At 58.7% G+C, this 24,643-nt stretch overlaps 109 pseudogenes; all 109 read right to left on the bottom strand.

Annotated features, from left to right (window-relative positions):
* Positions 1–271: 271 nt before the first annotated feature.
* On the bottom strand, positions 272–391 carry LOC138776245 (5S ribosomal RNA; annotated as a pseudogene).
* A 58-nt stretch (positions 392–449) lies between these two features.
* Positions 450–569, bottom strand: LOC138776018 (5S ribosomal RNA; annotated as a pseudogene).
* A 69-nt stretch (positions 570–638) lies between these two features.
* Positions 639–758, bottom strand: LOC138776017 (5S ribosomal RNA; annotated as a pseudogene).
* A 68-nt stretch (positions 759–826) lies between these two features.
* LOC138776016 (5S ribosomal RNA) lies at positions 827–946 on the bottom strand (annotated as a pseudogene).
* Positions 947–1,015: 69 nt separating this feature from the next.
* On the bottom strand, positions 1,016–1,135 carry LOC138776013 (5S ribosomal RNA; annotated as a pseudogene).
* Positions 1,136–1,204: 69 nt separating this feature from the next.
* LOC138776012 (5S ribosomal RNA) lies at positions 1,205–1,324 on the bottom strand (annotated as a pseudogene).
* Positions 1,325–1,393: 69 nt separating this feature from the next.
* Positions 1,394–1,513, bottom strand: LOC138776011 (5S ribosomal RNA; annotated as a pseudogene).
* Positions 1,514–1,581: 68 nt separating this feature from the next.
* Positions 1,582–1,701, bottom strand: LOC138776010 (5S ribosomal RNA; annotated as a pseudogene).
* A 68-nt stretch (positions 1,702–1,769) lies between these two features.
* LOC138776009 (5S ribosomal RNA) lies at positions 1,770–1,889 on the bottom strand (annotated as a pseudogene).
* Positions 1,890–1,958: 69 nt separating this feature from the next.
* On the bottom strand, positions 1,959–2,078 carry LOC138776007 (5S ribosomal RNA; annotated as a pseudogene).
* Positions 2,079–2,147: 69 nt separating this feature from the next.
* On the bottom strand, positions 2,148–2,267 carry LOC138776006 (5S ribosomal RNA; annotated as a pseudogene).
* Positions 2,268–2,336: 69 nt separating this feature from the next.
* LOC138776005 (5S ribosomal RNA) lies at positions 2,337–2,456 on the bottom strand (annotated as a pseudogene).
* Positions 2,457–2,524: 68 nt separating this feature from the next.
* On the bottom strand, positions 2,525–2,644 carry LOC138776004 (5S ribosomal RNA; annotated as a pseudogene).
* A 435-nt stretch (positions 2,645–3,079) lies between these two features.
* On the bottom strand, positions 3,080–3,199 carry LOC138776003 (5S ribosomal RNA; annotated as a pseudogene).
* Positions 3,200–3,268: 69 nt separating this feature from the next.
* LOC138776001 (5S ribosomal RNA) lies at positions 3,269–3,388 on the bottom strand (annotated as a pseudogene).
* Positions 3,389–3,457: 69 nt separating this feature from the next.
* On the bottom strand, positions 3,458–3,577 carry LOC138776000 (5S ribosomal RNA; annotated as a pseudogene).
* Positions 3,578–3,646: 69 nt separating this feature from the next.
* LOC138775999 (5S ribosomal RNA) lies at positions 3,647–3,766 on the bottom strand (annotated as a pseudogene).
* A 69-nt stretch (positions 3,767–3,835) lies between these two features.
* On the bottom strand, positions 3,836–3,955 carry LOC138775997 (5S ribosomal RNA; annotated as a pseudogene).
* A 58-nt stretch (positions 3,956–4,013) lies between these two features.
* Positions 4,014–4,133, bottom strand: LOC138775996 (5S ribosomal RNA; annotated as a pseudogene).
* A 69-nt stretch (positions 4,134–4,202) lies between these two features.
* Positions 4,203–4,322, bottom strand: LOC138775995 (5S ribosomal RNA; annotated as a pseudogene).
* Positions 4,323–4,580: 258 nt separating this feature from the next.
* On the bottom strand, positions 4,581–4,700 carry LOC138775994 (5S ribosomal RNA; annotated as a pseudogene).
* A 69-nt stretch (positions 4,701–4,769) lies between these two features.
* LOC138775993 (5S ribosomal RNA) lies at positions 4,770–4,889 on the bottom strand (annotated as a pseudogene).
* A 258-nt stretch (positions 4,890–5,147) lies between these two features.
* LOC138775992 (5S ribosomal RNA) lies at positions 5,148–5,267 on the bottom strand (annotated as a pseudogene).
* A 69-nt stretch (positions 5,268–5,336) lies between these two features.
* LOC138775991 (5S ribosomal RNA) lies at positions 5,337–5,456 on the bottom strand (annotated as a pseudogene).
* A 258-nt stretch (positions 5,457–5,714) lies between these two features.
* On the bottom strand, positions 5,715–5,834 carry LOC138775989 (5S ribosomal RNA; annotated as a pseudogene).
* A 69-nt stretch (positions 5,835–5,903) lies between these two features.
* On the bottom strand, positions 5,904–6,023 carry LOC138775988 (5S ribosomal RNA; annotated as a pseudogene).
* Positions 6,024–6,092: 69 nt separating this feature from the next.
* Positions 6,093–6,212, bottom strand: LOC138775987 (5S ribosomal RNA; annotated as a pseudogene).
* A 69-nt stretch (positions 6,213–6,281) lies between these two features.
* On the bottom strand, positions 6,282–6,401 carry LOC138776251 (5S ribosomal RNA; annotated as a pseudogene).
* Positions 6,402–6,659: 258 nt separating this feature from the next.
* Positions 6,660–6,779, bottom strand: LOC138775986 (5S ribosomal RNA; annotated as a pseudogene).
* A 258-nt stretch (positions 6,780–7,037) lies between these two features.
* Positions 7,038–7,157, bottom strand: LOC138775985 (5S ribosomal RNA; annotated as a pseudogene).
* Positions 7,158–7,226: 69 nt separating this feature from the next.
* Positions 7,227–7,346, bottom strand: LOC138775984 (5S ribosomal RNA; annotated as a pseudogene).
* A 258-nt stretch (positions 7,347–7,604) lies between these two features.
* Positions 7,605–7,724, bottom strand: LOC138775983 (5S ribosomal RNA; annotated as a pseudogene).
* A 258-nt stretch (positions 7,725–7,982) lies between these two features.
* LOC138775982 (5S ribosomal RNA) lies at positions 7,983–8,102 on the bottom strand (annotated as a pseudogene).
* A 69-nt stretch (positions 8,103–8,171) lies between these two features.
* On the bottom strand, positions 8,172–8,291 carry LOC138775981 (5S ribosomal RNA; annotated as a pseudogene).
* Positions 8,292–8,360: 69 nt separating this feature from the next.
* Positions 8,361–8,480, bottom strand: LOC138775980 (5S ribosomal RNA; annotated as a pseudogene).
* Positions 8,481–8,549: 69 nt separating this feature from the next.
* Positions 8,550–8,669, bottom strand: LOC138775978 (5S ribosomal RNA; annotated as a pseudogene).
* A 69-nt stretch (positions 8,670–8,738) lies between these two features.
* On the bottom strand, positions 8,739–8,858 carry LOC138775977 (5S ribosomal RNA; annotated as a pseudogene).
* Positions 8,859–8,927: 69 nt separating this feature from the next.
* LOC138775976 (5S ribosomal RNA) lies at positions 8,928–9,047 on the bottom strand (annotated as a pseudogene).
* Positions 9,048–9,116: 69 nt separating this feature from the next.
* LOC138775975 (5S ribosomal RNA) lies at positions 9,117–9,236 on the bottom strand (annotated as a pseudogene).
* A 69-nt stretch (positions 9,237–9,305) lies between these two features.
* LOC138776040 (5S ribosomal RNA) lies at positions 9,306–9,425 on the bottom strand (annotated as a pseudogene).
* A 57-nt stretch (positions 9,426–9,482) lies between these two features.
* Positions 9,483–9,602, bottom strand: LOC138775974 (5S ribosomal RNA; annotated as a pseudogene).
* A 69-nt stretch (positions 9,603–9,671) lies between these two features.
* On the bottom strand, positions 9,672–9,791 carry LOC138775973 (5S ribosomal RNA; annotated as a pseudogene).
* A 258-nt stretch (positions 9,792–10,049) lies between these two features.
* LOC138775972 (5S ribosomal RNA) lies at positions 10,050–10,169 on the bottom strand (annotated as a pseudogene).
* Positions 10,170–10,427: 258 nt separating this feature from the next.
* Positions 10,428–10,547, bottom strand: LOC138775971 (5S ribosomal RNA; annotated as a pseudogene).
* Positions 10,548–10,616: 69 nt separating this feature from the next.
* LOC138775970 (5S ribosomal RNA) lies at positions 10,617–10,736 on the bottom strand (annotated as a pseudogene).
* Positions 10,737–10,805: 69 nt separating this feature from the next.
* On the bottom strand, positions 10,806–10,925 carry LOC138775969 (5S ribosomal RNA; annotated as a pseudogene).
* Positions 10,926–10,994: 69 nt separating this feature from the next.
* On the bottom strand, positions 10,995–11,114 carry LOC138775967 (5S ribosomal RNA; annotated as a pseudogene).
* Positions 11,115–11,183: 69 nt separating this feature from the next.
* Positions 11,184–11,303, bottom strand: LOC138775966 (5S ribosomal RNA; annotated as a pseudogene).
* Positions 11,304–11,372: 69 nt separating this feature from the next.
* On the bottom strand, positions 11,373–11,492 carry LOC138775965 (5S ribosomal RNA; annotated as a pseudogene).
* Positions 11,493–11,561: 69 nt separating this feature from the next.
* Positions 11,562–11,681, bottom strand: LOC138775964 (5S ribosomal RNA; annotated as a pseudogene).
* A 69-nt stretch (positions 11,682–11,750) lies between these two features.
* Positions 11,751–11,870, bottom strand: LOC138775963 (5S ribosomal RNA; annotated as a pseudogene).
* A 69-nt stretch (positions 11,871–11,939) lies between these two features.
* LOC138775962 (5S ribosomal RNA) lies at positions 11,940–12,059 on the bottom strand (annotated as a pseudogene).
* Positions 12,060–12,128: 69 nt separating this feature from the next.
* On the bottom strand, positions 12,129–12,248 carry LOC138775961 (5S ribosomal RNA; annotated as a pseudogene).
* Positions 12,249–12,317: 69 nt separating this feature from the next.
* LOC138775960 (5S ribosomal RNA) lies at positions 12,318–12,437 on the bottom strand (annotated as a pseudogene).
* Positions 12,438–12,506: 69 nt separating this feature from the next.
* Positions 12,507–12,626, bottom strand: LOC138775959 (5S ribosomal RNA; annotated as a pseudogene).
* Positions 12,627–12,695: 69 nt separating this feature from the next.
* Positions 12,696–12,815, bottom strand: LOC138775958 (5S ribosomal RNA; annotated as a pseudogene).
* Positions 12,816–12,884: 69 nt separating this feature from the next.
* Positions 12,885–13,004, bottom strand: LOC138775956 (5S ribosomal RNA; annotated as a pseudogene).
* Positions 13,005–13,073: 69 nt separating this feature from the next.
* LOC138775955 (5S ribosomal RNA) lies at positions 13,074–13,193 on the bottom strand (annotated as a pseudogene).
* A 69-nt stretch (positions 13,194–13,262) lies between these two features.
* LOC138775954 (5S ribosomal RNA) lies at positions 13,263–13,382 on the bottom strand (annotated as a pseudogene).
* A 69-nt stretch (positions 13,383–13,451) lies between these two features.
* On the bottom strand, positions 13,452–13,571 carry LOC138775953 (5S ribosomal RNA; annotated as a pseudogene).
* A 69-nt stretch (positions 13,572–13,640) lies between these two features.
* LOC138775951 (5S ribosomal RNA) lies at positions 13,641–13,760 on the bottom strand (annotated as a pseudogene).
* Positions 13,761–13,829: 69 nt separating this feature from the next.
* LOC138776538 (5S ribosomal RNA) lies at positions 13,830–13,949 on the bottom strand (annotated as a pseudogene).
* A 69-nt stretch (positions 13,950–14,018) lies between these two features.
* Positions 14,019–14,138, bottom strand: LOC138776537 (5S ribosomal RNA; annotated as a pseudogene).
* Positions 14,139–14,207: 69 nt separating this feature from the next.
* Positions 14,208–14,327, bottom strand: LOC138776536 (5S ribosomal RNA; annotated as a pseudogene).
* Positions 14,328–14,396: 69 nt separating this feature from the next.
* LOC138776535 (5S ribosomal RNA) lies at positions 14,397–14,516 on the bottom strand (annotated as a pseudogene).
* Positions 14,517–14,774: 258 nt separating this feature from the next.
* Positions 14,775–14,894, bottom strand: LOC138776534 (5S ribosomal RNA; annotated as a pseudogene).
* Positions 14,895–14,963: 69 nt separating this feature from the next.
* LOC138776532 (5S ribosomal RNA) lies at positions 14,964–15,083 on the bottom strand (annotated as a pseudogene).
* Positions 15,084–15,152: 69 nt separating this feature from the next.
* LOC138776531 (5S ribosomal RNA) lies at positions 15,153–15,272 on the bottom strand (annotated as a pseudogene).
* A 246-nt stretch (positions 15,273–15,518) lies between these two features.
* Positions 15,519–15,638, bottom strand: LOC138776129 (5S ribosomal RNA; annotated as a pseudogene).
* A 258-nt stretch (positions 15,639–15,896) lies between these two features.
* Positions 15,897–16,016, bottom strand: LOC138776530 (5S ribosomal RNA; annotated as a pseudogene).
* A 69-nt stretch (positions 16,017–16,085) lies between these two features.
* On the bottom strand, positions 16,086–16,205 carry LOC138776529 (5S ribosomal RNA; annotated as a pseudogene).
* A 69-nt stretch (positions 16,206–16,274) lies between these two features.
* On the bottom strand, positions 16,275–16,394 carry LOC138776528 (5S ribosomal RNA; annotated as a pseudogene).
* Positions 16,395–16,652: 258 nt separating this feature from the next.
* Positions 16,653–16,772, bottom strand: LOC138776527 (5S ribosomal RNA; annotated as a pseudogene).
* Positions 16,773–16,841: 69 nt separating this feature from the next.
* On the bottom strand, positions 16,842–16,961 carry LOC138776526 (5S ribosomal RNA; annotated as a pseudogene).
* Positions 16,962–17,219: 258 nt separating this feature from the next.
* Positions 17,220–17,339, bottom strand: LOC138776525 (5S ribosomal RNA; annotated as a pseudogene).
* A 69-nt stretch (positions 17,340–17,408) lies between these two features.
* LOC138776524 (5S ribosomal RNA) lies at positions 17,409–17,528 on the bottom strand (annotated as a pseudogene).
* A 246-nt stretch (positions 17,529–17,774) lies between these two features.
* LOC138776523 (5S ribosomal RNA) lies at positions 17,775–17,894 on the bottom strand (annotated as a pseudogene).
* A 69-nt stretch (positions 17,895–17,963) lies between these two features.
* On the bottom strand, positions 17,964–18,083 carry LOC138776520 (5S ribosomal RNA; annotated as a pseudogene).
* A 69-nt stretch (positions 18,084–18,152) lies between these two features.
* Positions 18,153–18,272, bottom strand: LOC138776519 (5S ribosomal RNA; annotated as a pseudogene).
* Positions 18,273–18,341: 69 nt separating this feature from the next.
* LOC138776518 (5S ribosomal RNA) lies at positions 18,342–18,461 on the bottom strand (annotated as a pseudogene).
* A 69-nt stretch (positions 18,462–18,530) lies between these two features.
* On the bottom strand, positions 18,531–18,650 carry LOC138776517 (5S ribosomal RNA; annotated as a pseudogene).
* Positions 18,651–18,719: 69 nt separating this feature from the next.
* On the bottom strand, positions 18,720–18,839 carry LOC138776516 (5S ribosomal RNA; annotated as a pseudogene).
* A 69-nt stretch (positions 18,840–18,908) lies between these two features.
* LOC138776515 (5S ribosomal RNA) lies at positions 18,909–19,028 on the bottom strand (annotated as a pseudogene).
* Positions 19,029–19,097: 69 nt separating this feature from the next.
* LOC138776514 (5S ribosomal RNA) lies at positions 19,098–19,217 on the bottom strand (annotated as a pseudogene).
* A 69-nt stretch (positions 19,218–19,286) lies between these two features.
* Positions 19,287–19,406, bottom strand: LOC138776513 (5S ribosomal RNA; annotated as a pseudogene).
* A 258-nt stretch (positions 19,407–19,664) lies between these two features.
* Positions 19,665–19,784, bottom strand: LOC138776512 (5S ribosomal RNA; annotated as a pseudogene).
* A 69-nt stretch (positions 19,785–19,853) lies between these two features.
* LOC138776510 (5S ribosomal RNA) lies at positions 19,854–19,973 on the bottom strand (annotated as a pseudogene).
* Positions 19,974–20,042: 69 nt separating this feature from the next.
* Positions 20,043–20,162, bottom strand: LOC138776508 (5S ribosomal RNA; annotated as a pseudogene).
* A 69-nt stretch (positions 20,163–20,231) lies between these two features.
* LOC138776507 (5S ribosomal RNA) lies at positions 20,232–20,351 on the bottom strand (annotated as a pseudogene).
* A 69-nt stretch (positions 20,352–20,420) lies between these two features.
* LOC138776506 (5S ribosomal RNA) lies at positions 20,421–20,540 on the bottom strand (annotated as a pseudogene).
* Positions 20,541–20,609: 69 nt separating this feature from the next.
* On the bottom strand, positions 20,610–20,729 carry LOC138776505 (5S ribosomal RNA; annotated as a pseudogene).
* Positions 20,730–20,798: 69 nt separating this feature from the next.
* LOC138776504 (5S ribosomal RNA) lies at positions 20,799–20,918 on the bottom strand (annotated as a pseudogene).
* Positions 20,919–20,987: 69 nt separating this feature from the next.
* On the bottom strand, positions 20,988–21,107 carry LOC138776503 (5S ribosomal RNA; annotated as a pseudogene).
* Positions 21,108–21,176: 69 nt separating this feature from the next.
* LOC138776502 (5S ribosomal RNA) lies at positions 21,177–21,296 on the bottom strand (annotated as a pseudogene).
* Positions 21,297–21,365: 69 nt separating this feature from the next.
* Positions 21,366–21,485, bottom strand: LOC138776501 (5S ribosomal RNA; annotated as a pseudogene).
* A 69-nt stretch (positions 21,486–21,554) lies between these two features.
* LOC138776500 (5S ribosomal RNA) lies at positions 21,555–21,674 on the bottom strand (annotated as a pseudogene).
* Positions 21,675–21,743: 69 nt separating this feature from the next.
* LOC138776499 (5S ribosomal RNA) lies at positions 21,744–21,863 on the bottom strand (annotated as a pseudogene).
* A 69-nt stretch (positions 21,864–21,932) lies between these two features.
* On the bottom strand, positions 21,933–22,052 carry LOC138776497 (5S ribosomal RNA; annotated as a pseudogene).
* Positions 22,053–22,121: 69 nt separating this feature from the next.
* Positions 22,122–22,241, bottom strand: LOC138776496 (5S ribosomal RNA; annotated as a pseudogene).
* A 69-nt stretch (positions 22,242–22,310) lies between these two features.
* On the bottom strand, positions 22,311–22,430 carry LOC138776494 (5S ribosomal RNA; annotated as a pseudogene).
* Positions 22,431–22,499: 69 nt separating this feature from the next.
* Positions 22,500–22,619, bottom strand: LOC138776493 (5S ribosomal RNA; annotated as a pseudogene).
* Positions 22,620–22,683: 64 nt separating this feature from the next.
* On the bottom strand, positions 22,684–22,803 carry LOC138776492 (5S ribosomal RNA; annotated as a pseudogene).
* Positions 22,804–22,872: 69 nt separating this feature from the next.
* Positions 22,873–22,992, bottom strand: LOC138776491 (5S ribosomal RNA; annotated as a pseudogene).
* A 69-nt stretch (positions 22,993–23,061) lies between these two features.
* Positions 23,062–23,181, bottom strand: LOC138776490 (5S ribosomal RNA; annotated as a pseudogene).
* A 69-nt stretch (positions 23,182–23,250) lies between these two features.
* LOC138776489 (5S ribosomal RNA) lies at positions 23,251–23,370 on the bottom strand (annotated as a pseudogene).
* A 258-nt stretch (positions 23,371–23,628) lies between these two features.
* On the bottom strand, positions 23,629–23,748 carry LOC138776488 (5S ribosomal RNA; annotated as a pseudogene).
* A 69-nt stretch (positions 23,749–23,817) lies between these two features.
* Positions 23,818–23,937, bottom strand: LOC138776487 (5S ribosomal RNA; annotated as a pseudogene).
* A 69-nt stretch (positions 23,938–24,006) lies between these two features.
* Positions 24,007–24,126, bottom strand: LOC138776485 (5S ribosomal RNA; annotated as a pseudogene).
* A 69-nt stretch (positions 24,127–24,195) lies between these two features.
* Positions 24,196–24,315, bottom strand: LOC138776484 (5S ribosomal RNA; annotated as a pseudogene).
* Positions 24,316–24,643: the final 328 nt, after the last annotated feature.

Here is a 24,643-nt window from a genome sequence, read left to right as displayed (position 1 = left end):
ACCTTCAGCTTAGAATGGCCGCTGACGAGCTCTGCTAAAGCGAGGCTTCCTTTTGAGGATGGATAAAGGGGCCATTGGCAAAAAGCCAGCGGCACCCGGGATTCCCAGCCAGTCTCCATGCTGGTACTTGCCGGGCCTTAAGCCGTGTAGCAGTCTGCGATCTGACGAGGGCAGGCACCTTCAGCTTAGAATGGCCGCTGACGAGCTCTGCTAAAGCGAGGCTTCCTTTTGAGGATGGATAAAGGGGCCGTTGGAGCTGCCATTGGCAAAAAGCCAGCGGCACCCGGGATTCCCAGCCAGTCTCCCATGCTGGTACTTGCCGGGCCTTAAGCCGTGTAGCAGTCTGCGATCTGACGAGGGCAGGCACTTTCAGCTTAGAATGGCCGCTGACGAGCTCTGCTAAAGCGAGGCTTCCTTTTGGAGGATGGATGAAAGGGCCATGGCCAAAAAGCCAGCGGCACCCGGGATTCCCAGCCAGTCTCCCATGCTGGTACTTGCCGGGCCTTAAGCCGTGTAGCAGTCTGCGATCTGACGAGGGCAGGCACCTTCAGCTTAGAATGGCCGCTGACGAGCTCTGCTAAAGCGAGGCTTCCTTTTGAGGATGGATAAATGGGCCGTTGGAGCTGCCATTGGCAAAAAGCCAGCGGCACCCGGGATTCCCAGCCAGTCTCCCATGCTGGTACTTGCCGGGCCTTAAGCCGTGTAGCAGTCTGCGATCTGACGAGGGCAGGCACCTTCAGCTTAGAATGGCCGCTGACGAGCTCTGCTAAAGCGAGGCTTCCTTTTGAGGATGGATAAAGGGCCGTTGGAGCTGCCATTGGCAAAAAGCCAGCGGCACCCGGGATTCCCAGCCAGTCTCCCATGCTGGTACTTGCCGGGCCTTAAGCCGTGTAGCAGTCTGCGATCTGACGAGGGCAGGCACCTTCAGCTTAGAATGGCCGCTGACGAGCTCTGCTAAAGCGAGGCTTCCTTTTGAGGATGGATAAAGGGGCCGTTGGAGCTGCCATTGGCAAAAAGCCAGCGGCACCCGGGATTCCCAGCCAGTCTCCCATGCTGGTACTTGCCGGGCCTTAAGCCGTGTAGCAGTCTGCGATCTGACGAGGGCAGGCACCTTCAGCTTAGAATGGCCGCTGACGAGCTCTGCTAAAGCGAGGCTTCCTTTTGAGGATGGATAAAGGGGCCGTTGGAGCTGCCATTGGCAAAAAGCCAGCGGCACCCGGGATTCCCAGCCAGTCTCCCATGCTGGTACTTGCCGGGCCTTAAGCCGTGTAGCAGTCTGCGATCTGACGAGGGCAGGCACCTTCAGCTTAGAATGGCCGCTGACGAGCTCTGCTAAAGCGAGGCTTCCTTTTGAGGATGGATAAAGGGGCCGTTGGAGCTGCCATTGGCAAAAAGCCAGCGGCACCCGGGATTCCCAGCCAGTCTCCCATGCTGGTACTTGCCGGGCCTTAAGCCGTGTAGCAGTCTGCGATCTGACGAGGGCAGGCACCTTCAGCTTAGAATGGCCGCTGACGAGCTCTGCTAAAGCGAGGCTTCCTTTTGAGGATGGATAAAGGGCCGTTGGAGCTGCCATTGGCAAAAAGCCAGCGGCACCCGGGATTCCCAGCCAGTCTCCCATGCTGGTACTTGCCGGGCCTTAAGCCGTGTAGCAGTCTGCGATCTGACGAGGGCAGGCACCTTCAGCTTAGAATGGCCGCTGACGAGCTCTGCTAAAGCGAGGCTCCTTTTGAGGATGGATAAAGGGGCCGTTGGAGCTGCCATTGGCAAAAAGCCAGCGGCACCCGGGATTCCCAGCCAGTCTCCCATGCTGGTACTTGCCGGGCCTTAAGCCGTGTAGCAGTCTGCGATCTGACGAGGGCAGGCACCTTCAGCTTAGAATGGCCGCTGACGAGCTCTGCTAAAGCGAGGCTTCCTTTTGAGGATGGATAAAGGGGCCGTTGGAGCTGCCATTGGCAAAAAGCCAGCGGCACCCGGGATTCCCAGCCAGTCTCCCATGCTGGTACTTGCCGGGCCTTAAGCCGTGTAGCAGTCTGCGATCTGACGAGGGCAGGCACCTTCAGCTTAGAATGGCCGCTGACGAGCTCTGCTAAAGCGAGGCTTCCTTTTGAGGATGGATAAAGGGGCCGTTGGAGCTGCCATTGGCAAAAAGCCAGCGGCACCCGGGATTCCCAGCCAGTCTCCCATGCTGGTACTTGCCGGGCCTTAAGCCGTGTAGCAGTCTGCGATCTGACGAGGGCAGGCACCTTCAGCTTAGAATGGCCGCTGACGAGCTCTGCTAAAGCGAGGCTTCCTTTTGAGGATGGATAAAGGGGCCGTTGGAGCTGCCATTGGCAAAAAGCCAGCGGCACCCGGGATTCCCAGCCAGTCTCCCATGCTGGTACTTGCCGGGCCTTAAGCCGTGTAGCAGTCTGCGATCTGACGAGGGCAGGCACCTTCAGCTTAGAATGGCCGCTGACGAGCTCTGCTAAAGCGAGGCTTCCTTTTGAGGATGGATAAGGGGCCGTTGGAGCTGCCATTGGCAAAAAGCCAGCGGCACCCGGGATTCCCAGCCAGTCTCCCATGCTGGTACTTGCCGGGCCTTAAGCCGTGTAGCAGTCTGCGATCTGACGAGGGCAGGCACCTTCAGCTTAGAATGGCCGCTGACGAGCTCTGCTAAAGCGAGGCTTCCTTTTGAGGATGGATAAAGGGGCCGTTGGAGCTGCCATTGGCAAAAAGCCAGCGGCACCCGGGATTCCCAGCCAGTCTCCCATGCTGGTACTTGCCGGGCCTTAAGCCGTGTAGCAGTCTGCGATCTGACGAGGGCAGGCACCTTCAGCTTAGAATGGCCGCTGATGAGCTCTGCTAAAGCGAGGCTTCCTTTTGAGGATGGATAAAGGGGCCATTGGCAAAAAGCCAGCGGCACCCGGGATTCCCAGCCAGTCTCCCATGCTGGTACTTGCCGGGCCTTAAGCCGTGTAGCAGTCTGCGATCTGACGAGGGCAGGCACCTTCAGCTTAGAATAGCCGCTGACGAGCTCTGCTAAAGCGAGGCTTCCTTTTGAGGATGGATAAAGGGGCCGTTGGAGCTGCCATTGGCAAAAAGCCAGCGGCACCCGGGATTCCCAGCCAGTCTCCCATGCTGGTACTTGCCGGGCCTTAAGCCGTGTAGCAGTCTGCGATCTGACGAGGGCAGGCACCTTCAGCTTAGAATGGCCGCTGACGAGCTCTGCTAAAGCGAGGCTTCCTTTTGAGGATGGATAAAGGGGCCGTTGGAGCTGCCATTGGCAAAAAGCCAGCGGCACCCGGGATTCCCAGCCAGTCTCCCATGCTGGTACTTGCCGGGCCTTAAGCCGTGTAGCAGTCTGCGATCTGACGAGGGCAGGCACCTTCAGCTTAGAATGGCCGCTGACGAGCTCTGCTAAAGCGAGGCTTCCTTTTGAGGATGGATAAAGGGGCCGTTGGAGCTGCCATTGGCAAAAAGCCAGCGGCACCCGGGATTCCCAGCCAGTCTCCCATGCTGGTACTTGCCGGGCCTTAAGCCGTGTAGCAGTCTGCGATCTGACGAGGGCAGGCACCTTCAGCTTAGAATGGCCGCTGACGAGCTCTGCTAAAGCGAGGCTTCCTTTTGAGGATGGATAAAGGGGCCGTTGGAGCTGCCATTGGCAAAAAGCCAGCGGCACCCGGGATTCCCAGCCAGTCTCCCATGCTGGTACTTGCCGGGCCTTAAGCCGTGTAGCAGTCTGCGATCTGACGAGGGCAGGCACCTTCAGCTTAGAATGGCCGCTGACGAGCTCTGCTAAAGCGAGGCTTCCTTTTGAGGATGGATAAAGGGGCCGTTGGAGCTGCCATTGGCAAAAAGCCAGCGGCACCCGGGATTCCCAGCCAGTCTCCCATGCTGGTACTTGCCGGGCCTTAAGCCGTGTAGCAGTCTGCGATCTGACGAGGGCAGGCACCTTCAGCTTAGAATGGCCGCTGACGAGCTCTGCTAAAGCGAGGCTTCCTTTTGAGGATGGATAAAGGGGCCATTGGCAAAAAAGCCAGCGGCACCCGGGATTCCCAGCCAGTCTCCCATGCTGGTACTTGCCGGGCCTTAAGCCGTGTAGCAGTCTGCGATCTGACGAGGGCAGGCACCTTCAGCTTAGAATGGCCGCTGACGAGCTCTGCTAAAGCGAGGCTTCCTTTTGAGGATGGATAAAGGGGCCGTTGGAGCTGCCATTGGCAAAAAGCCAGCGGCACCCGGGATTCCCAGCCAGTCTCCCATGCTGGTACTTGCCGGGCCTTAAGCCGTGTAGCAGTCTGCGATCTGACGAGGGCAGGCACCTTCAGCTTAGAATGGCCGCTGACGAGCTCTGCTAAAGCGAGGCTTCCTTTTGAGGATGGATAAAGGGGCCGTTGGAGCTGCCATTGGCAAAAAGCCAGCGGCACCCGGGATTCCCAGCCAGTCTCCCATGCTGGTACTTGCCGGGCCTTAAGCCGTGTAGCAGTCTGCGATCTGACGAGGGCAGGCACCTTCAGCTTAGAATGGCCGCGGACGAGCTCTGCTAAAGCGAGGCTTCCTTTTGAGGATGGATAAAGGGGCCGTTGGAGCTGCCATTGGCAAAAAGCCAGCGGCACCCGGGATTCCCAGCCAGTCTCCCATGCTGGTACTTGCCGGGCCTTAAGCCGTGTAGCAGTCTGCGATCTGACGAGGGCAGGCACCTTCAGCTTAGAATGGCCGCTGACGAGCTCTGCTAAAGCGAGGCTTCCTTTTGAGGATGGATAAAGGGGCCGTTGGAGCTGCCATTGGCAAAAAGCCAGCGGCACCCGGGATTCCCAGCCAGTCTCCCATGCTGGTACTTGCCGGGCCTTAAGCCGTGTAGCAGTCTGCGATCTGACGAGGGCAGGCACCTTCAGCTTAGAATGGCCGCTGACGAGCTCTGCTAAAGCGAGGCTTCCTTTTGAGGATGGATAAAGGGGCCGTTGGAGCTGCCATTGGCAAAACGCCAGCGGCACCCGGGATTCCCAGCCAGTCTCCCATGCTGGTACTTGCCGGGCCTTAGGCCGTGTAGCAGTCTGCGATCTGACGAGGGCAGGCACCTTCAGCTTAGAATGGCCGCTGACGAGCTCTGCTAAAGCGAGGCTTCCTTTTGAGGATGGATAAAGGGGCCGTTGGAGCTGCCATTGGCAAAAAGCCAGCGGCACCCGGGATTCCCAGCCAGTCTCCCATGCTGGTACTTGCCGGGCCTTAAGCCGTGTAGCAGTCTGCGATCTGACGAGGGCAGGCACCTTCAGCTTAGAATGGCCGCTGACGAGCTCTGCTAAAGCGAGGCTTCCTTTTGAGGATGGATAAAGGGGCCGTTGGAGCTGCCATTGGCAAAAAGCCAGCGGCACCCGGGATTCCCAGCCAGTCTCCCATGCTGGTACTTGCCGGGCCTTAAGCCGTGTAGCAGTCTGCGATCTGACGAGGGCAGGCACCTTCAGCTTAGAATGGCCGCTGACGAGCTCTGCTAAAGCGAGGCTTCCTTTTGAGGATGGATAAAGGGGCCGTTGGAGCTGCCATTGGCAAAAAGCCAGCGGCACCCGGGATTCCCAGCCAGTCTCCCATGCTGGTACTTGCCGGGCCTTAGGCCGTGTAGCAGTCTGCGATCTGACGAGGGCAGGCACCTTCAGCTTAGAATGGCCGCTGACGAGCTCTGCTAAAGCGAGGCTTCCTTTTGAGGATGGATAAAGGGGCCGTTGGAGCTGCCATTGGCAAAAAGCCAGCGGCACCCGGGATTCCCAGCCAGTCTCCCATGCTGGTACTTGCCGGGCCTTAAGCCGTGTAGCAGTCTGCGATCTGACGAGGGCAGGCACCTTCAGCTTAGAATGGCCGCTGACGAGCTCTGCTAAAGCGAGGCTTCCTTTTGAGGATGGATAAAGGGGCCGTTGGAGCTGCCATTGGCAAAAAGCCAGCGGCACCCGGGATTCCCAGCCAGTCTCCCATGCTGGTACTTGCCGGGCCTTAAGCCGTGTAGCAGTCTGCGATCTGACGAGGGCAGGCACCTTCAGCTTAGAATGGCCGCTGACGAGCTCTGCTAAAGCGAGGCTTCCTTTTGAGGATGGATAAAGGGGCCGTTGGAGCTGCCATTGGCAAAAAGCCAGCGGCACCCGGGATTCCCAGCCAGTCTCCCATGCTGGTACTTGCCGGGCCTTAAGCCGTGTAGCAGTCTGCGATCTGACGAGGGCAGGCACCTTCAGCTTAGAATGGCCGCTGACGAGCTCTGCTAAAGCGAGGCTTCCTTTTGAGGATGGATTAAGGGGCCGTTGGAGCTGCCATTGGCAAAAAGCCAGCGGCACCCGGGATTCCCAGTCAGTCTCCCATGCTGGTACTTGCCGGGCCTTAAGCCGTGTAGCAGTCTGCGATCTGACGAGGGCAGGCACCTTCAGCTTAGAATGGCCGCTGACGAGCTCTGCTAAAGCGAGGCTTCCTTTTGAGGATAGATAAAGGGGCCGTTAGAGCTGCCATTGGCAAAAAGCCAGCGGCACCCGGGATTCCCAGCCAGTCTCCCATGCTGGTACTTGCCGGGCCTTAGGCCGTGTAGCAGTCTGCGATCTGACGAGGGCAGGCACCTTCAGCTTAGAATGGCCGCTGACGAGCTCTGCTAAAGCGAGGCTTCCTTTTGAGGATGGATAAAGGGGCCGTTGGAGCTGCCATTGGCAAAAAGCCAGCGGCACCCGGGATTCCCAGCCAGTCTCCCATGCTGGTACTTGCCGGGCCTTAAGCCGTGTAGCAGTCTGCGATCTGACGAGGGCAGGCACCTTCAGCTTAGAATGGCCGCTGACGAGCTCTGCTAAAGCGAGGCTTCCTTTTGAGGATGGATAAAGGGGCCGTTGGAGCTGCCATTGGCAAAAAGCCAGCGGCACCCGGGATTCCCAGCCAGTCTCCCATGCTGGTACTTGCCGGGCCTTAAGCCGTGTAGCAGTCTGCGATCTGACGAGGGCAGGCACCTTCAGCTTAGAATGGCCGCTGATGAGCTCTGCTAAAGCGAGGCTTCCTTTTGAGGATGGATAAAGGGGCCGTTGGAGCTGCCATTGGCAAAAAGCCAGCGGCACCCGGGATTCCCAGCCAGTCTCCCATGCTGGTACTTGCCGGGCCTTAAGCCGTGTAGCAGTCTGCGATCTGACGAGGGCAGGCACCTTCAGCTTAGAATGGCCGCTGACGAGCTCTGCTAAAGCGAGGCTTCCTTTTGAGGATGGATAAAGGGGCCGTTGGAGCTGCCATTGGCAAAAAGCCAGCGGCACCCGGGATTCCCAGCCAGTCTCCCATGCTGGTACTTGCCGGGCCTTAAGCCGTGTAGCAGTCTGCGATCTGACGAGGGCAGGCACCTTCAGCTTAGAATGGCCGCTGACGAGCTCTGCTAAAGCGAGGCTTCCTTTTGAGGATGGATAAAGGGGCCGTTGGAGCTGCCATTGGCAAAAAGCCAGCGGCACCCGGGATTCCCAGCCAGTCTCCCATGCTGGTACTTGCCGGGCCTTAGGCCGTGTAGCAGTCTGCGATCTGACGAGGGCAGGCACCTTCAGCTTAGAATGGCCGCTGACGAGCTCTGCTAAAGCGAGGCTTCCTTTTGAGGATGGATAAAGGGGCCGTTGGAGCTGCCATTGGCAAAAAGCCAGCGGCACCCGGGATTCCCAGCCAGTCTCCCATGCTGGTACTTGCCGGGCCTTAAGCCGTGTAGCAGTCTGCGATCTGACGAGGGCAGGCACCTTCAGCTTAGAATGGCCGCTGACGAGCTCTGCTAAAGCGAGGCTTCCTTTTGAGGATGGATAAAGGGGCCGTTGGAGCTGCCATTGGCAAAAAGCCAGCGGCACCCGGGATTCCCAGCCAGTCTCCCATGCTGGTACTTGCCGGGCCTTAGGCCGTGTAGCAGTCTGCGATCTGACGAGGGCAGGCACCTTCAGCTTAGAATGGCCGCTGACGAGCTCTGCTAAAGCGAGGCTTCCTTTTGAGGATGGATAAAGGGGCCTTTGGAGCTGCCATTGGCAAAAAGCCAGCGGCACCCGGGATTCCCAGCCAGTCTCCCATGCTGGTACTTGCCGGGCCTTAAGCCGTGTAGCAGTCTGCGATCTGACGAGGGCAGGCACCTTCAGCTTAGAATGGCCGCTGACGAGCTCTGCTAAAGCGAGGCTTCCTTTTGAGGATGGATAAAGGGGCCGTTGGAGCTGCCATTGGCAAAAAGCCAGCGGCACCCGGGATTCCCAGCCAGTCTCCCATGCTGGTACTTGCCGGGCCTTAAGCCGTGTAGCAGTCTGCGATCTGACGAGGGCAGGCACCTTCAGCTTAGAATGGCCGCTGACGAGCTCTGCTAAAGCGAGGCTTCCTTTTGAGGATGGATAAAGGGGCCGTTGGAGCTGCCATTGGCAAAAAGCCAGCGGCACCCGGGATTCCCAGCCAGTCTCCCATGCTGGTACTTGCCGGGCCTTAAGCCGTGTAGCAGTCTGCGATCTGACGAGGGCAGGCACCTTCAGCTTAGAATGGCCGCTGACGAGCTCTGCTAAAGCGAGGCTTCCTTTTGAGGATGGATAAAGGGGCCGTTGGAGCTGCCATTGGCAAAAAGCCAGCGGCACCCGGGATTCCCAGCCAGTCTCCCATGCTGGTACTTGCCGGGCCTTAAGCCGTGTAGCAGTCTGCGATCTGACGAGGGCAGGCACCTTCAGCTTAGAATGGCCGCTGACGAGCTCTGCTAAAGCGAGGCTTCCTTTTGAGGATGGATAAAGGGGCCGTTGGAGCTGCCATTGGCAAAAAGCCAGCGGCACCCGGGATTCCCAGCCAGTCTCCCATGCTGGTACTTGCCGGGCCTTAAGCCGTGTAGCAGTCTGCGATCTGACGAGGGCAGGCACCTTCAGCTTAGAATGGCCGCTGACGAGCTCTGCTAAAGCGAGGCTTCCTTTTGAGGATGGATAAAGGGGCCGTTGGAGCTGCCATTGGCAAAAAGCCAGCGGCACCCGGGATTCCCAGCCAGTCTCCCATGCTGGTACTTGCCGGGCCTTAAGCCGTGTAGCAGTCTGCGATCTGACGAGGGCAGGCACCTTCAGCTTAGAATGGCCGCTGACGAGCTCTGCTAAAGCGAGGCTTCCTTTTGAGGATGGATAAAGGGGCCGTTGGAGCTGCCATTGGCAAAAAGCCAGCGGCACCCGGGATTCCCAGCCAGTCTCCCATGCTGGTACTTGCCGGGCCTTAAGCCGTGTAGCAGTCTGCGATCTGACGAGGGCAGGCACCTTCAGCTTAGAATGGCCGCTGACGAGCTCTGCTAAAGCGAGGCTTCCTTTTGAGGATGGATAAAGGGGCCGTTGGAGCTGCCATTGGCAAAAAGCCAGCGGCACCCGGGATTCCCAGCCAGTCTCCCATGCTGGTACTTGCCGGGCCTTAAGCCGTGTAGCAGTCTGCGATCTGATGAGGGCAGGCACCTTCAGCTTAGAATGGCCGCTGACGAGCTCTGCTAAAGCGAGGCTTCCTTTTGAGGATGGATAAAGGGGCCGTTGGCAAAAAGCCAGCGGCACCCGGGATTCCCAGCCAGTCTCCCATGCTGGTACTTGCCGGGCCTTAAGCCGTGTAGCAGTCTGCGATCTGACGAGGGCAGGCACCTTCAGCTTAGAATGGCCGCTGACGAGCTCTGCTAAAGCGAGGCTTCCTTTTGAGGATGGATAAAGGGGCCGTTGGAGCTGCCATTGGCAAAAAGCCAGCGGCACCCGGGATTCCCAGCCAGTCTCCCATGCTGGTACTTGCCGGGCCTTAAGCCGTGTAGCAGTCTGCGATCTGACGAGGGCAGGCACCTTCAGCTTAGAATGGCCGCTGACGAGCTCTGCTAAAGCGAGGCTTCCTTTTGAGGATGGATAAAGGGGCCGTTGGAGCTGCCATTGGCAAAAAGCCAGCGGCACCCGGGATTCCCAGCCAGTCTCCCATGCTGGTACTTGCCGGGCCTTAGGCCGTGTAGCAGTCTGCGATCTGACGAGGGCAGGCACCTTCAGCTTAGAATGGCCGCTGACGAGCTCTGCTAAAGCGAGGCTTCCTTTTGAGGATGGATAAAGGGGCCGTTGGAGCTGCCATTGGCAAAAAGCCAGCGGCACCCGGGATTCCCAGCCAGTCTCCCATGCTGGTACTTGCCGGGCCTTAAGCCGTGTAGCAGTCTGCGATCTGACGAGGGCAGGCACCTTCAGCTTAGAATGGCCGCTGACGAGCTCTGCTAAAGCGAGGCTTCCTTTTGAGGATGGATAAAGGGGCCGTTGGAGCTGCCATTGGCAAAAAGCCAGCGGCACCCGGGATTCCCAGCCAGTCTCCCATGCTGGTACTTGCCGGGCCTTAGGCCGTGTAGCAGTCTGCGATCTGACGAGGGCAGGCACCTTCAGCTTAGAATGGCCGCTGACGAGCTCTGCTAAAGCGAGGCTTCCTTTTGAGGATGGATAAAGGGGCCGTTGGAGCTGCCATTGGCAAAAAGCCAGCGGCACCCGGGATTCCCAGCCAGTCTCCCATGCTGGTACTTGCCGGGCCTTAAGCCGTGTAGCAGTCTGCGATCTGACGAGGGCAGGCACCTTCAGCTTAGAATGGCCGCTGACGAGCTCTGCTAAAGCGAGGCTTCCTTTTGAGGATGGATAAAGGGGCCGTTGGAGCTGCCATTGGCAAAAAGCCAGCGGCACCCGGGATTCCCAGCCAGTCTCCCATGCTGGTACTTGCCGGGCCTTAAGCCGTGTAGCAGTCTGCGATCTGACGAGGGCAGGCACCTTCAGCTTAGAATGGCCGCTGACGAGCTCTGCTAAAGCGAGGCTTCCTTTTGAGGATGGATAAAGGGGCCGTTGGAGCTGCCATTGGCAAAAAGCCAGCGGCACCCGGGATTCCCAGCCAGTCTCCCATGCTGGTACTTGCCGGGCCTTAAGCCGTGTAGCAGTCTGCGATCTGACGAGGGCAGGCACCTTCAGCTTAGAATGGCCGCTGACGAGCTCTGCTAAAGCGAGGCTTCCTTTTGAGGATGGATAAAGGGGCCGTTGGAGCTGCCATTGGCAAAAAGCCAGCGGCACCCGGGATTCCCAGCCAGTCTCCCATGCTGGTACTTGCCGGGCCTTAAGCCGTGTAGCAGTCTGCGATCTGACGAGGGCAGGCACCTTCAGCTTAGAATGGCCGCTGACGAGCTCTGCTAAAGCGAGGCTTCCTTTTGAGGATGGATAAAGGGGCCGTTGGAGCTGCCATTGGCAAAAAGCCAGCGGCACCCGGGATTCCCAGCCAGTCTCCCATGCTGGTACTTGCCGGGCCTTAAGCCGTGTAGCAGTCTGCGATCTGACGAGGGCAGGCACCTTCAGCTTAGAATGGCCGCTGACGAGCTCTGCTAAAGCGAGGCTTCCTTTTGAGGATGGATAAAGGGGCCGTTGGAGCTGCCATTGGCAAAAAGCCAGCGGCACCCGGGATTCCCAGCCAGTCTCCCATGCTGGTACTTGCCGGGCCTTAAGCCGTGTAGCAGTCTGCGATCTGACGAGGGCAGGCACCTTCAGCTTAGAATGGCCGCTGACGAGCTCTGCTAAAGCGAGGCTTCCTTTTGAGGATGGATAAAGGGGCCGTTGGAGCTGCCATTGGCAAAAAGCCAGCGGCACCCGGGATTCCCAGCCAGTCTCCCATGCTGGTACTTGCCGGGCCTTAAGCCGTGTAGCAGTCTGCGATCTGACGAGGGCAGGCACCTTCAGCTTAGAATGGCCGCTGACGAGCTCTGCTAAAGCGAGGCTTCCTTTTGAGGATGGATAAAGGGGCCGTTGGAGCTGCCATTGGCAAAAAGCCAGCGGCACCCGGGATTCCCAGCCAGTCTCCCATGCTGGTACTTGCCGGGCCTTAAGCCGTGTAGCAGTCTGCGATCTGACGAGGGCAGGCACCTTCAGCTTAGAATGGCCGCTGACGAGCTCTGCTAAAGCGAGGCTTCCTTTTGAGGATGGATAAAGGGGCCGTTGGAGCTGCCATTGGCAAAAAGCCAGCGGCACCCGGGATTCCCAGCCAGTCTCCCATGCTGGTACTTGCCGGGCCTTAAGCCGTGTAGCAGTCTGCGATCTGACGAGGGCAGGCACCTTCAGCTTAGAATGGCCGCTGACGAGCTCTGCTAAAGCGAGGCTTCCTTTTGAGGATGGATAAAGGGGCCGTTGGAGCTGCCATTGGCAAAAAGCCAGCGGCACCCGGGATTCCCAGCCAGTCTCCCATGCTGGTACTTGCCGGGCCTTAAGCCGTGTAGCAGTCTGCGATCTGACGAGGGCAGGCACCTTCAGCTTAGAATGGCCGCTGACGAGCTCTGCTAAAGCGAGGCTTCCTTTTGAGGATGGATAAAGGGGCCGTTGGAGCTGCCATTGGCAAAAAGCCAGCGGCACCCGGGATTCCCAGCCAGTCTCCCATGCTGGTACTTGCCGGGCCTTAAGCCGTGTAGCAGTCTGCGATCTGACGAGGGCAGGCACCTTCAGCTTAGAATGGCCGCTGACGAGCTCTGCTAAAGCGAGGCTTCCTTTTGAGGATGGATAAAGGGGCCGTTGGAGCTGCCATTGGCAAAAAGCCAGCGGCACCCGGGATTCCCAGCCAGTCTCCCATGCTGGTACTTGCCGGGCCTTAAGCCGTGTAGCAGTCTGCGATCTGACGAGGGCAGGCACCTTCAGCTTAGAATGGCCGCTGACGAGCTCTGCTAAAGCGAGGCTTCCTTTTGAGGATGGATAAAGGGGCCGTTGGAGCTGCCATTGGCAAAAAGCCAGCGGCACCCGGGATTCCCAGCCAGTCTCCCATGCTGGTACTTGCCGGGCCTTAAGCCGTGTAGCAGTCTGCGATCTGACGAGGGCAGGCACCTTCAGCTTAGAATGGCCGCTGACGAGCTCTGCTAAAGCGAGGCTTCCTTTTGAGGATGGATAAAGGGGCCGTTGGAGCTGCCATTGGCAAAAAGCCAGCGGCACCCGGGATTCCCAGCCAGTCTCCCATGCTGGTACTTGCCGGGCCTTAAGCCGTGTAGCAGTCTGCGATCTGACGAGGGCAGGCACCTTCAGCTTAGAATGGCCGCTGACGAGCTCTGCTAAAGCGAGGCTTCCTTTTGAGGATGGATAAAGGGGCCGTTGGAGCTGCCATTGGCAAAAAGCCAGCGGCACCCGGGATTCCCAGCCAGTCTCCCATGCTGGTACTTGCCGGGCCTTAAGCCGTGTAGCAGTCTGCGATCTGACGAGGGCAGGCACCTTCAGCTTAGAATGGCCGCTGACGAGCTCTGCTAAAGCGAGGCTTCCTTTTGAGGATGGATTAAGGGGCCGTTGGAGCTGCCATTGGCAAAAAGCCAGCGGCACCCGGGATTCCCAGCCAGTCTCCCATGCTGGTACTTGCCGGGCCTTAAGCCGTGTAGCAGTCTGCGATCTGACGAGGGCAGGCACCTTCAGCTTAGAATGGCCGCTGACGAGCTCTGCTAAAGCGAGGCTTCCTTTTGAGGATGGATAAAGGGGCCGTTGGAGCTGCCATTGGCAAAAAGCCAGCGGCACCCGGGATTCCCAGCCAGTCTCCCATGCTGGTACTTGCCGGGCCTTAAGCCGTGTAGCAGTCTGCGATCTGACGAGGGCAGGCACCTTCAGCTTAGAATGGCCGCTGACGAGCTCTGCTAAAGCGAGGCTTCCTTTTGAGGATGGATAAAGGGGCCGTTGGAGCTGCCATTGGCAAAAAGCCAGCGGCACCCGGGATTCCCAGCCAGTCTCCCATGCTGGTACTTGCCGGGCCTTAAGCCGTGTAGCAGTCTGCGATCTGACGAGGGCAGGCACCTTCAGCTTAGAATGGCCGCTGACGAGCTCTGCTAAAGCGAGGCTTCCTTTTGAGGATGGATAAAGGGGCCGTTGGAGCTGCCATTGGCAAAAAGCCAGCGGCACCCGGGATTCCCAGCCAGTCTCCCATGCTGGTACTTGCCGGGCCTTAAGCCGTGTAGCAGTCTGCGATCTGACGAGGGCAGGCACCTTCAGCTTAGAATGGCCGCTGACGAGCTCTGCTAAAGCGAGGCTTCCTTTTGAGGATGGATAAAGGGGCCGTTGGAGCTGCCATTGGCAAAAAGCCAGCGGCACCCGGGATTCCCAGCCAGTCTCCCATGCTGGTACTTGCCGGGCCTTAAGCCGTGTAGCAGTCTGCGATCTGACGAGGGCAGGCACCTTCAGCTTAGAATGGCCGCTGACGAGCTCTGCTAAAGCGAGGCTTCCTTTTGAGGATGGATAAAGGGGCCGTTGGAGCTGCCATTGGCAAAAAGCCAGCGGCACCCGGGATTCCCAGCCAGTCTCCCATGCTGGTACTTGCCGGGCCTTAAGCCGTGTAGCAGTCTGCGATCTGACGAGGGCAGGCACCTTCAGCTTAGAATGGCCGCTGACGAGCTCTGCTAAAGCGAGGCTTCCTTTTGAGGATGGATTAAGGGGCCGTTGGAGCTGCCATTGGCAAAAAGCCAGCGGCACCCGGGATTCCCAGCCAGTCTCCCATGCTGGTACTTGCCGGGCCTTAAGCCGTGTAGCAGTCTGCGATCTGACGAGGGCAGGCACCTTCAGCTTAGAATGGCCGCTGACGAGCTCTGCTAAAGCGAGGCTTCCTTTTGAGGATGGATAAAGGGGCCGTTGGAGCTGCCATTGGCAAAAAGCCAGCGGCACTCGGGATTCCCAGCCAGTCTCCCATGCTGGTACTTGCCGGGCCTTAAGCCGTGTAGCAGTCTGCGATCTGACGAGGGCAGGCACCTTCAGCTTAGAATGGCCGCTGACGAGCTCTGCTAAAGCGAGGCTTCCTTTTGAGGATGGATAAAGGGGCCGTTGGAGCTGCCATTGGCAAAAAGCCAGCGGCACCCGGGATTCCCAGCCAGTCTCCCATGCTGGTACTTGCCGGGCCTTAAGCCGTGTAGCAGTCTGCGATCTGACGAGGGCAGGCACCTTCAGCTTAGAATGGCCGCTGACGAGCTCTGCTAAAGCGAGGCTTCCTTTTGAGGATGGATAAAGGGGCCGTTGGAGCTGCCATTGGCAAAAAGCCAGCGGCACCCGGGATTCCCAGCCAGTCTCCCATGCTGGTACTTGCCGGGCCTTAAGCCGTGTAGCAGTCTGCGATCTGACGAGGGCAGGCACCTTCAGCTTAGAATGGCCGCTGACGAGCTCTGCTAAAGCGAGGCTTCCTTTTGAGGATGGATAAAGGGGCCGTTGGAGCTGCCATTGGCAAAAAGCCAGCGGCACCCGGGATTCCCAGCCAGTCTCCCATGCTGGTACTTGCCGGGCCTTAAGCCGTGTAGCAGTCTGCGATCTGACGAGGGCAGGCACCTTCAGCTTAGAATGGCCGCTGACGAGCTCTGCTAAAGCGAGGCTTCCTTTTGAGGATGGATAAAGGGGCCATTGGCAAAAAGCCAGCGGCACCCGGGATTCCCAGCCAGTCTCCCATGCTGGTACTTGCCGGGCCTTAAGCCGTGTAGCAGTCTGCGATCTGACGAGGGCAGGCACCTTCAGCTTAGAATGGCCGCTGATGAGCTCTGCTAAAGCGAGGCTTCCTTTTGAGGATGGATAAAGGGGCCGTTGGAGCTGCCATTGGCAAAAAGCCAGCGGCACCCGGGATTCCCAGCCAGTCTCCCATGCTGGTACTTGCCGGGCCTTAAGCCGTGTAGCAGTCTGCGATCTGACGAGAGCAGGCACCTTCAGCTTAGAATGGCCGCTGACGAGCTCTGCTAAAGCGAGGCTTCCTTTTGAGGATGGATAAAGGGGCCGTTGGAGCTGCCATTGGCAAAAAGCCAGCGGCACCCGGGATTCCCAGCCAGTCTCCCATGCTGGTACTTGCCGGGCCTTACGCCGTGTAGCAGTCTGCGATCTGACGAGGGCAGGCACCTTCAGCTTAGAATGGCCGCTGACGAGCTCTGCTAAAGCGAGGCTTCCTTTTGAGGATGGATAAAGGGGCCGTTGGAGCTGCCATTGGCAAAAAGCCAGCGGCACCCGGGATTCCCAGCCAGTCTCCCATGCTGGTACTTGCCGGGCCTTAAGCCGTGTAGCAGTCTGCGATCTGACGAGGGCAGGCACCTTCAGCTTAGAATGGCCGCTGACGAGCTCTGCTAAAGCGAGGCTTCCTTTTGAGGATGGATAAAGGGGCCGTTGGAGCTGCCATTGGCAAAAAGCCAGCGGCACCCGGGATTCCCAGCCAGTCTCCCATGCTGGTACTTGCCGGGCCTTAAGCCGTGTAGCAGTCTGCGATCTGACGAGGGCAGGCACCTTCAGCTTAGAATGGCCGCTGACGAGCTCTGCTAAAGCGAGGCTTCCTTTTGAGGATGGATAAAGGGGCCGTTGGAGCTGCCATTGGCAAAAAGCCAGCGGCACCCGGGATTCCCAGCCAGTCTCCCATGCTGGTACTTGCCGGGCCTTAAGCCGTGTAGCAGTCTGCGATCTGACGAGGGCAGGCACCTTCAGCTTAGAATGGCCGCTGACGAGCTCTGCTAAAGCGAGGCTTCCTTTTGAGGATGGATAAAGGGGCCGTTGGAGCTGCCATTGGCAAAAAGCCAGCGGCACCCGGGATTCCCAGCCAGTCTCCCATGCTGGTACTTGCCGGGCCTTACGCCGTGTAGCAGTCTGCGATCTGACGAGGGCAGGCACCTTCAGCTTAGAATGGCCGCTGACGAGCTCTGCTAAAGCGAGGCTTCCTTTTGAGGATGGATAAAGGGGCCGTTGGAGCTGCCATTGGCAAAAAGCCAGCGGCACCCGGGATTCCCAGCCAGTCTCCCATGCTGGTACTTGCCGGGCCTTAAGCCGTGTAGCAGTCTGCGATCTGACGAGGGCAGGCACCTTCAGCTTAGAATGGCCGCTGACGAGCTCTGCTAAAGCGAGGCTTCCTTTTGAGGATGGATAAAGGGGCCGTTGGAGCTGCCATTGGCAAAAAGCCAGCGGCACCCGGGATTCCCAGCCAGTCTCCCATGCTGGTACTTGCCGGGCCTTAAGCCGTGTAGCAGTCTGCGATCTGACGAGGGCAGGCACCTTCAGCTTAGAATGGCCGCTGACGAGCTCTGCTAAAGCGAGGCTTCCTTTTGAGGATGGATAAAGGGGCCGTTGGAGCTGCCATTGGCAAAAAGCCAGCGGCACCCGGGATTCCCAGCCAGTCTCCCATGCTGGTACTTGCCGGGCCTTAAGCCGTGTAGCAGTCTGCGATCTGACGAGGGCAGGCACCTTCAGATTAGAATGGCCGCTGACGAGCTCTGCTAAAGCGAGGCTTCCTTTTGAGGATGGATAAAGGGGCCGTTGGAGCTGCCATTGGCAAAAAGCCAGCGGCACCCGGGATTCCCAGCCAGTCTCCCATGCTGGTACTTGCCGGGCCTTAAGCCGTGTAGCAGTCTGCGATCTGACGAGGGCAGGCACCTTCAGCTTAGAATGGCCGCTGACGAGCTCTGCTAAAGCGAGGCTTCCTTTTGAGGATGGATAAAGGGGCCGTTGGAGCTGCCATTGGCAAAAAGCCAGCGGCACCCGGGATTCCCAGCCAGTCTCCCATGCTGGTACTTGCCGGGCCTTAAGCCGTGTAGCAGTCTGCGATCTGACGAGGGCAGGCACCTTCAGCTTAGAATGGCCGCTGACGAGCTCTGCTAAAGCGAGGCTTCCTTTTGAGGATGGATAAAGGGGCCTTTGGCAAAAAGCCAGCGGCACCCGGGATTCCCAGCCAGTCTCCCATGCTGGTACTTGCTGGGCCTTAAGCCGTGTAGCAGTCTGCGATCTGACGAGGGCAGGCACCTTCAGCTTAGAATGGCCGCTGACGAGCTCTGCTAAAGCGAGGCTTCCTTTTGAGGATGGATAAAGGGGCCGTTGGAGCTGCCATTGGCAAAAAGCCAGCGGCACCCGGGATTCCCAGCCAGTCTCCCATGCTGGTACTTGCCGGGCCTTAAGCCGTGTAGCAGTCTGCGATCTGACGAGGGCAGGCACCTTCAGCTTAGAATGGCCGCTGACGAGCTCTGCTAAAGCGAGGCTTCCTTTTGAGGATGGATAAAGGGGCCGTTGGAGCTGCCATTGGCAAAAAGCCAGCGGCACCCGGGATTCCCAGCCAGTCTCCCATGCTGGTACTTGCCGGGCCTTAAGCCGTGTAGCAGTCTGCGATCTGACGAGGGCAGGCACCTTCAGCTTAGAATGGCCGCTGACGAGCTCTGCTAAAGCGAGGCTTCCTTTTGAGGATGGATAAAGGGGCCGTTGGAGCTGCCATTGGCAAAAAGCCAGCGGCACCCGGGATTCCCAGCCAGTCTCCCATGCTGGTACTTGCCGGGCCTTAAGCCGTGTAGCAGTCTGCGATCTGACGAGGGCAGGCACCTTCAGCTTAGAATGGCCGCTGACGAGCTCTGCTAAAGCGAGGCTTCCTTTTGAGGATGGATAAAGGGGCCGTTGGAGCTGCCATTGGCAAAAAGCCAGCGGCACCCGGGATTCCCAGCCAGTCTCCCATGCTGGTACTTGCCGGGCCTTAAGCCGTGTAGCAGTCTGCGATCTGACGAGGGCAGGCACCTTCAGCTTAGAATGGCCGCTGACGAGCTCTGCTAAAGCGAGGCTTCCTTTTGAGGATGGATAAAGGGGCCGTTGGAGCTGCCATTGGCAAAAAGCCAGCGGCACCCGGGATTCCCAGCCAGTCTCCCATGCTGGTACTTGCCGGGCCTTAAGCCGTGTAGCAGTCTGCGATCTGACGAGGGCAGGCACCTTCAGCTTAGAATGGCCGCTGACGAGCTCTGCTAAAGCGAGGCTTCCTTTTGAGGATGGATTAAGGGGCCGTTGGAGCTGCCATTGGCAAAAAGCCAGCGGCACCCGGGATTCCCAGCCAGTCTCCCATGCTGGTACTTGCCGGGCCTTAAGCCGTGTAGCAGTCTGCGATCTGACGAGGGCAGGCACCTTCAGCTTAGAATGGCCGCTGACGAGCTCTGCTAAAGCGAGGCTTCCTTTTGAGGATGGATAAAGGGGCCGTTGGAGCTGCCATTGGCAAAAAGCCAGCGGCACCCGGGATTCCCAGCCAGTCTCCCATGCTGGTACTTGCCGGGCCTTAAGCCGTGTAGCAGTCTGCGATCTGACGAGGGCAGGCACCTTCAGCTTAGAATGGCCGCTGACGAGCTCTGCTAAAGCGAGGCTTCCTTTTGAGGATGGATTAAGGGGCCGTTGGAGCTGCCATTGGCAAAAAGCCAGCGGCACCCGGGATTCCCAGCCAGTCTCCCATGCTGGTACTTGCCGGGCCTTAAGCCGTGTAGCAGTCTGCGATCTGACGAGGGCAGGCACCTTCAGCTTAGAATGGCCGCTGACGAGCTCTGCTAAAGCGAGGCTTCCTTTTGAGGATGGATAAAGGGGCCGTTGGAGCTGCCATTGGCAAAAAGCCAGCGGCACCCGGGATTCCCAGCCAGTCTCCCATGCTGGTACTTGCCGGGCCTTAAGCCGTGTAGCAGTCTGCGATCTGACGAGGGCAGGCACCTTCAGCTTAGAATGGCCGCTGACGAGCTCTGCTAAAGCGAGGCTTCCTTTTGAGGATGGATAAAGGGGCCGTTGGAGCTGCCATTGGCAAAAAGCCAGCGGCACCCGGGATTCCCAGCCAGTCTCCCATGCTGGTACTTGCCGGGCCTTAGGCCGTGTAGCAGTCTGCGATCTGACGAGGGCAGGCACCTTCAGCTTAGAATGGCCGCTGACGAGCTCTGCTAAAGCGAGGCTTCCTTTTGAGGATGGATAAAGGGGCCGTTGGAGCTGCCATTGGCAAAAAGCCAGCGGCACCCGGGATTCCCAGCCAGTCTCCCATGCTGGTACTTGCCGGGCCTTAAGCCGTGTAGCAGTCTGCGATCTGACGAGGGCAGGCACCTTCAGCTTAGAATGGCCGCTGACAAGCTCTGCTAAAGCGAGGCTTCCTTTTGAGGATGGATAAAGGGGCCGTTGGAGCTGCCATTGGCAAAAAGCCAGCGGCACCCGGGATTCCCAGCCAGTCTCCCATGCTGGTACTTGCCGGGCCTTAAGCCGTGTAGCAGTCTGCGATCTGACGAGGGCAGGCACCTTCAGCTTAGAATGGCCGCTGACGAGCTCTGCTAAAGCGAGGCTTCCTTTTGAGGATGGATAAAGGGGCCGTTGGAGCTGCCATTGGCAAAAAGCCAGCGGCACCCGGGATTCCCAGCCAGTCTCCCATGCTGGTACTTGCCGGGCCTTAAGCCGTGTAGCAGTCTGCGATCTGACGAGGGCAGGCACCTTCAGCTTAGAATGGCCGCTGACGAGCTCTGCTAAAGCGAGGCTTCCTTTTGAGGATGGATAAAGGGGCCGTTGGAGCTGCCATTGGCAAAAAGCCAGCGGCACCCGGGATTCCCAGCCAGTCTCCCATGCTGGTACTTGCCGGGCCTTAAGCCGTGTAGCAGTCTGCGATCTGACGAGGGCAGGCACCTTCAGCTTAGAATGGCCGCTGACGAGCTCTGCTAAAGCGAGGCTTCCTTTTGAGGATGGATAAAGGGGCCGTTGGAGCTGCCATTGGCAAAAAGCCAGCGGCACCCGGGATTCCCAGCCAGTCTCCCATGCTGGTACTTGCCGGGCCTTAAGCCGTGTAGCAGTCTGCGATCTGACGAGGGCAGGCACCTTCAGCTTAGAATGGCCGCTGACGAGCTCTGCTAAAGCGAGGCTTCCTTTTGAGGATGGATAAAGGGGCCGTTGGAGCTGCCATTGGCAAAAAGCCAGCGGCACCCGGGATTCCCAGCCAGTCTCCCATGCTGGTACTTGCCGGGCCTTAAGCCGTGTAGCAGTCTGCGATCTGACGAGGGCAGGCACCTTCAGCTTAGAATGGCCGCTGACGAGCTCTGCTAAAGCGAGGCTTCCTTTTGAGGATGGATAAAGGGGCCGTTGGAGCTGCCATTGGCAAAAAGCCAGCGGCACCCGGGATTCCCAGCCAGTCTCCCATGCTGGTACTTGCCGGGCCTTAAGCCGTGTAGCAGTCTGCGATCTGACGAGGGCAGGCACCTTCAGCTTAGAATGGCCGCTGACGAGCTCTGCTAAAGCGAGGCTTCCTTTTGAGGATGGATAAAGGGGCCGTTGGAGCTGCCATTGGCAAAAAGCCAGCGGCACCCGGGATTCCCAGCCAGTCTCCCATGCTGGTACTTGCCGGGCCTTAAGCCGTGTAGCAGTCTGCGATCTGACGAGGGCAGGCACCTTCAGCTTAGAATGGCCGCTGACGAGCTCTGCTAAAGCGAGGCTTCCTTTTGAGGATGGATAAAGGGGCCGTTGGAGCTGCCATTGGCAAAAAGCCAGCGGCACCCGGGATTCCCAGCCAGTCTCCCATGCTGGTACTTGCCGGGCCTTAAGCCGTGTAGCAGTCTGCGATCTGACGAGGGCAGGCACCTTCAGCTTAGAATGGCCGCTGACGAGCTCTGCTAAAGCGAGGCTTCCTTTTGAGGATGGATAAAGGGGCCGTTGGAGCTGCCATTGGCAAAAAGCCAGCGGCACCCGGGATTCCCAGCCAGTCTCCCATGCTGGTACTTGCCGGGCCTTAAGCCGTGTAGCAGTCTGCGATCTGACGAGGGCAGGCACCTTCAGCTTAGAATGGCCGCTGACGAGCTCTGCTAAAGCGAGGCTTCCTTTTGAGGATGGATAAAGGGGCCTTTGGAGCTGCCATTGGCAAAAAGCCAGCGGCACCCGGGATTCCCAGCCAGTCTCCCATGCTGGTACTTGCCGGGCCTTAAGCCGTGTAGCAGTCTGCGATCTGACGAGGGCAGGCACCTTCAGCTTAGAATGGCCGCTGACGAGCTCTGCTAAAGCGAGGCTTCCTTTTGAGGATGGATAAAGGGGCCGTTGGAGCTGCCATTGGCAAAAAGCCAGCGGCACCCGGGATTCCCAGCCAGTCTCCCATGCTGGTACTTGCCGGGCCTTAAGCCGTGTAGCAGTCTGCGATCTGACGAGGGCAGGCACCTTCAGCTTAGAATGGCCGCTGACGAGCTCTGCTAAAGCGAGGCTTCCTTTTGAGGATGGATAAAGGGGCCGTTGGAGCTGCCATTGGCAAAAAGCCAGCGGCACCCGGGATTCCCAGCCAGTCTCCCATGCTGGTACTTGCCGGGCCTTAAGCCGTGTAGCAGTCTGCGATCTGACGAGGGCAGGCACCTTCAGCTTAGAATGGCCGCTGACGAGCTCTGCTAAAGCGAGGCTTCCTTTTGAGGATGGATAAAGGGGCCGTTGGAGCTGCCATTGGCAAAAAGCCAGCGGCACCCGGGATTCCCAGCCAGTCTCCCATGCTGGTACTTGCCGGGCCTTAAGCCGTGTAGCAGTCTGCGATCTGACGAGGGCAGGCACCTTCAGCTTAGAATGGCCGCTGACGAGCTCTGCTAAAGCGAGGCTTCCTTTTGAGGATGGATAAAGGGGCCGTTGGAGCTGCCATTGGCAAAAAGCCAGCGGCACCCGGGATTCCCAGCCAGTCTCCCATGCTGGTACTTGCCGGGCCTTAAGCCGTGTAGCAGTCTGCGATCTGACGAGGGCAGGCACCTTCAGCTTAGAATGGCCGCTGACGAGCTCTGCTAAGGCGAGGCTTCCTTTTGAGGATGGATAAAGGGGCCGTTGGAGCTGCCATTGGCAAAAAGCCAGCGGCACCCGGGATTCCCAGCCAGTCTCCCATGCTGGTACTTGCCGGGCCTTAAGCCGTGTAGCAGTCTGCGATCTGACGAGGGCAGGCACCTTCAGCTTAGAATGGCCGCTGACGAGCTCTGCTAAAGCGAGGCTTCCTTTTGAGGATGGATAAAGGGGCCGTTGGAGCTTGGCAAAAAGCCAGCGGCACCCGGGATTCCCAGCCAGTCTCCCATGCTGGTACTTGCCGGGCCTTAAGCCGTGTAGCAGTCTGCGATCTGACGAGGGCAGGCACCTTCAGCTTAGAATGGCCGCTGACGAGCTCTGCTAAAGCGAGGCTTCCTTTTGAGGATGGATAAAGGGGCCGTTGGAGCTGCCATTGGCAAAAAGCCAGCGGCACCCGGGATTCCCAGCCAGTCTCCCATGCTGGTACTTGCCGGGCCTTAAGCCGTGTAGCAGTCTGCGATCTGACGAGGGCAGGCACCTTCAGCTTAGAATGGCCGCTGACGAGCTCTGCTAAAGCGAGGCTTCCTTTTGTGGATGGATAAAGGGGCCGTTGGAGCTGCCATTGGCAAAAAGCCAGCGGCACCCGGGATTCCCAGCCAGTCTCCCATGCTGGTACTTGCCGGGCCTTAAGCCGTGTAGCAGTCTGCGATCTGACGAGGGCAGGCACCTTCAGCTTAGAATGGCCGCTGACGAGCTCTGCTAAAGCGAGGCTTCCTTTTGAGGATGGATAAAGGGGCCGTTGGAGCTGCCATTGGCAAAAAGCCAGCGGCACCCGGGATTCCCAGCCAGTCTCCCATGCTGGTACTTGCCGGGCCTTAAGCCGTGTAGCAGTCTGCGATCTGACGAGGGCAGGCACCTTCAGCTTAGAATGGCCGCTGACGAGCTCTGCTAAAGCGAGGCTTCCTTTTGTGGATGGATAAAGGGGCCGTTGGAGCTGCCATTGGCAAAAAGCAAGCGGCACCCGGGATTCCCAGCCAGTCTCCCATGCTGGTACTTGCCGGGCCTTAAGCCGTGTAGCAGTCTGCGATCTGACGAGGGCAGGCACCTTCAGCTTAGAATGGCCGCTGACGAGCTCTGCTAAAGCGAGGCTTCCTTTTGAGGATGGATAAAGGGGCCGTTGGAGCTGCCATTGGCAAAAAGCCAGCGGCACCCGGGATTCCCAGCCAGTCTCCCATGCTGGTACTTGCCGGGCCTTAAGCCGTGTAGCAGTCTGCGATCTGACGAGGGCAGGCACCTTCAGCTTAGAATGGCCGCTGACGAGCTCTGCTAAAGCGAGGCTTCCTTTTGTGGATGGATAAAGGGGCCGTTGGAGCTGCCATTGGCAAAAAGCCAGCGGCACCCGGGATTCCCAGCCAGTCTCCCATGCTGGTACTTGCCGGGCCTTAAGCCGTGTAGCAGTCTGCGATCTGACGAGGGCAGGCACCTTCAGCTTAGAATGGCCGCTGACGAGCTCTGCTAAAGCGAGGCTTCCTTTTGAGGATGGATAAAGGGGCCGTTGGAGCTGCCATTGGCAAAAAGCCAGCGGCACCCGGGATTCCCAGCCAGTCTCCCATGCTGGTACTTGCCGGGCCTTAAGCCGTGTAGCAGTCTGCGATCTGACGAGGGCAGGCACCTTCAGCTTAGAATGGCCGCTGACGAGCTCTGCTAAAGCGAGGCTTCCTTTTGAGGATGGATAAAGGGGCCGTTGGAGCTGCCATTGGCAAAAAGCCAGCGGCACCCGGGATTCCCAGCCAGTCTCCCATGCTGGTACTTGCCGGGCCTTAAGCCGTGTAGCAGTCTGCGATCTGACGAGGGCAGGCACCTTCAGCTTAGAATGGCCGCTGACGAGCTCTGCTAAAGCGAGGCTTCCTTTTGAGGATGGATAAAGGGGCCGTTGGAGCTGCCATTGGCAAAAAGCCAGCGGCACCCGGGATTCCCAGCCAGTCTCCCATGCTGGTACTTGCCGGGCCTTAGGCCGTGTAGCAGTCTGCGATCTGACGAGGGCAGGCACCTTCAGCTTAGAATGGCCGCTGACGAGCTCTGCTAAAGCGAGGCTTCCTTTTGAGGATGGATAAAGGGGCCGTTGGAGCTGCCATTGGCAAAAAGCCAGCGGCACCCGGGATTCCCAGCCAGTCTCCCATGCTGGTACTTGCCGGGCCTTAGGCCGTGTAGCA

The sequence above is a fragment of the Dendropsophus ebraccatus genome, unplaced genomic scaffold, assembly GCF_027789765.1.
Source record: "Dendropsophus ebraccatus isolate aDenEbr1 unplaced genomic scaffold, aDenEbr1.pat pat_scaffold_418_ctg1, whole genome shotgun sequence".
In the NCBI taxonomy this organism is placed as follows: Eukaryota; Metazoa; Chordata; class Amphibia; order Anura; family Hylidae; genus Dendropsophus; species Dendropsophus ebraccatus.
The sequence above is the reverse complement of the archived record's forward strand: the minus strand, read 5'-3'. Positions and strand labels throughout refer to the sequence as shown.